Below are 3423 nucleotides of genomic sequence, written 5' to 3' on the forward strand. Positions count from 1 at the left end.
ATGGAATTTTATCTCTAACCCCTAAAATGATTAGTTTTCTGGCTAAACATTTTATTCATCCATGAAAAACTTGACTCTCATTTACTTTCTTGCCAAGAATTATGTATGCATTTAGCCAGTGAATGCTCTGTTTACTTTTTCTTATTTCAAGATGATGTCTGTTATTGCTCAGTTTTTAAATAGTCAAGGAAATAATGCATCTAAGTGACAGCTTTACCACCAGGCTAAGCACCTACCCCTTAATAGCTACTTATTAAAAAAGATTTTATTTATTTGATAGGGAGATGGGGTGGGTGGGGGAGAGCACTCCCTTTCTCTGGTTCACTTCCCAAATGTCCCCAATGGCCATGATTGTCCTGAGGCTGAATTCAGGAACTGGGAACTCAATCTAGATCTTCCAAGAGTTGGCAGGAACCCAACTACTCAGGCCATCATAATCGCCGGCTAGAGTCTGCATTAGCAGGAAGCTGTCATCAGAGCCAGAGGTAGGTATCTTACCTGCTAGGCCAAATGTCCTACCCAATAGTGGCTTTCAAATTACAAGAATGTTTAATTTTAATAATATTTAATTTACTATTTTATCTTTTATGGAACATACTTCGTGTGATGTGGCTAAGAAGTATTGGCCTGGCCCAAGACCTTGAAGAATTTCTTCTATGATTTTTCTAAATAATTTTAATTTTAAGTCTTACATTTAAATATAAAATATTTCAGCTAATTTAGTGTTTGATATAAGGTAAGGTCTAAGTTAAATTTGCATGTAGAAATCCAAGCTGTGGCATAATGGGTAAAGCCACCATCTGCAATGCAAGCATCCCATTGGATGCCTTGGTTTTCAGTCCCAGCTGCTCCACTTCTGATCCAGCTCTCTGTTGTGGCCTAGGAAAGCAGTAGAAGATGGCCCCCAAGACCTTGGGCCCCTGCACCTGCGTGGGAGACCTGGAAGAAGCTCCTGGCTTGGATTGGCTCAGCTCTGGGCCTTGCAGCAATTTGGGAAGTGAACCAGTGGATGGAAGACTTCTCTTTCTGTCTGCCTCTGCCTCTGTGTAACTCAGCCTTTCAAAGAAATGAATCTTAAAAAACAAATCCAATTAGCCCAACATCATTTCATGGAAAGATTATTTTCATTGAATTGTCTTGGCACCTTTTACAAATGTCAGTTAACCATTAATGTGACAAGTTACTTTTGACCTATCAAATATTTTCTGTCGAATTATATGTCTATCCTTAGCAACTAACATATTGTCTTGATTATTGTAGCATTACATTTAGTATTTTTTTAATACTGAATATGAATTTTGTTCAGCGATTTGGGGTGGATTTTTTGCATCAAGTTTTTGCAAATCTATAGGCAAAGAAATTGTGGCTGGAGCGGTGCCTTTCATCCGTAACCCCAGGTCCCTGAAGATTCCGTTTCATACCCCTCTGGTGTCAACAGTATGTGATTAAAGTTGGAGAGGCACAATTTTATTGATGTTTCATCCACACAAACTCTAGGCTCCAGGTCCCTCAGGCAGAAGGACTCAAGGCCCTGTGGTCAGTGTGGTCGGGCGATGGCCGCAGTCTCCTTGTCCTTCTGCCTCAGGCGGTAATGAACCTCAGGAAGTGCCCTTAGTCTCTCTGTAGCCTGCTCAGGAGTGAGGTCCCTCTGAGCCTGAGTAAGCATTTCATAGCCAACCATGAATTTGCGGTGAGTGGCAGAGCGGAGGAGTGGAGGGTAGTAGTGAGCGTGCAGCTGCCAGTGGTCCCAGGTGGCCCCAGCCTCTGACCCAGTGGGAGCTCCATGCCAGCCCATGGAGTAGGGAAGGGAAGTCTCAAACAGGTTGTCGTACTTGGTCAAGAGCTTCTTCATGATGGAGGCCAGATCATCGCGCTCAGTGGGGGTCAGCTCAAGCAGCCGCCACACATGGCGACGGGGCAGCAGCAGTGTCTGCAAGGTCCACACTGTCCAGAAGGGGACCAGCACCAACCAGTGCTCGCTGGTTAGGACCAGATGGTCCTTCCGGAGCAGCTCCTGGCGGCCATACTCCATCAGCAGAGGCTCTCCGTGTTGACTGTGATAGGCCCGCTGAGATCTCTCCTCGCGCTGGGCAATATCTGGCAGGAAGCTGCTGGCCCACACCTGGCAATGGGGGTGGGGATTGGAACAGCCCATCATGGCTCCTTTGTTTTCAAAGATCTGCACCCAAGGGTACTGAGCACCCAGATCCTCTATGACTGAGGCCCATGCATCGACCACAGCCCGGATCTCAGGGACTGACATGAGTGGCAGCGTCACATCCGACCAGGGGTGGAAGCACATGACCTTACAAACTCCTCGGGCAGCCTGCGCTTGGAAAAGCGGGTGATCGCTGGGTCCTGGATTAGGGGCATCAGGCTGCAGAGCTGGGAAGTCGTTGTCGAACAGGAAGGTGCCATCATAGTTAGGATTCACCTCTCCATTGGCCCGGGTGGCCCTGGGACACAGAGGGTTGAGGGGGTCGTGGCGGGGCACTGTCTTCAGAGGCTCGGGCTCCACTTGCCCCTGCCAGGGCCGCTTCATGCGGTGAGCTGACACCAGCACCCACTCATCCTGCAGCGGGTTGTAGCGGATATGCTGATGCTCGCTTGCCAGGAAGGCTGTTTTGGTGGCGTCTGCCTCTGACGCCTGCTGGCGCTGCTCGGAGTCGGTTCCGCCGCGCGACGTGAGTATACCTCGGGGATCTTCTGGAACACTAGCCGGGCTGCGCCTCGCCCTTCCATTTCTTATATATTTAGTATTGAATGAGTTAGAGCATTGTGAGACCTTCAATACATTCATATGTCAATATGTTACTTTCCAAGATTTTTTTGGCTATATCTGTCTTTACAATGGCACGTCAATTTTAGGCCTTACTTGTTAATTTCTCCAAAAAGCTTTCTGGAGTATAACAGAAGTTTCATTGAATATATACATCTGTTTGAGGAGAATTATCATAATAGTATTATCTTCCAGCCTATGCACATGGGATATTTCCTATTTACTTAAATATTTCTTAATTTATTTCAGCAATATATCATAGTTTCAGTATTAATATATCCTTAACTTGTTTTGTTAAATGAATACCTAAGTGTTTCATTATGTAATGCTGTCATGAATAGAATTTTTACAATTTCATTTTCAGGTTGTTTACTGCGAATGTGTCAAGACACATTGATTTTCTATACTGCTATGTTATTTTGCAGTCACAGTGAACTTGATTACTAGCTCTAATAGTTTGTGTGTATGTGTGTTCCTTAGGATTTTCAGTATAAAGCATTATTGTATTGGCAAAGAGAGAGAGTTTTCTTTCTTCCATTCCAAACTAGATGCTTTTATTTTTTTTATCTTACTTAATAGCCAGTCTGAGATCTCCAATACAATGTTGAAGAGAAGTGGAAAAAGCAGAAATTCTTGTATTATTC

General features: G+C 44.8%; 1 pseudogene; it reads right to left on the reverse strand.

Annotated features, from left to right (window-relative positions):
- Positions 1-1445: 1445 nt before the first annotated feature.
- LOC100350112 (galactose-1-phosphate uridylyltransferase pseudogene) lies at positions 1446-2741 on the reverse strand (annotated as a pseudogene).
- Between the last annotated feature and the right edge of the window lie 682 nt (positions 2742-3423).

This window comes from Oryctolagus cuniculus, chromosome X, assembly GCF_964237555.1.
Source record: "Oryctolagus cuniculus chromosome X, mOryCun1.1, whole genome shotgun sequence".
NCBI lineage: Eukaryota > Metazoa > Chordata > Mammalia > Lagomorpha > Leporidae > Oryctolagus > Oryctolagus cuniculus.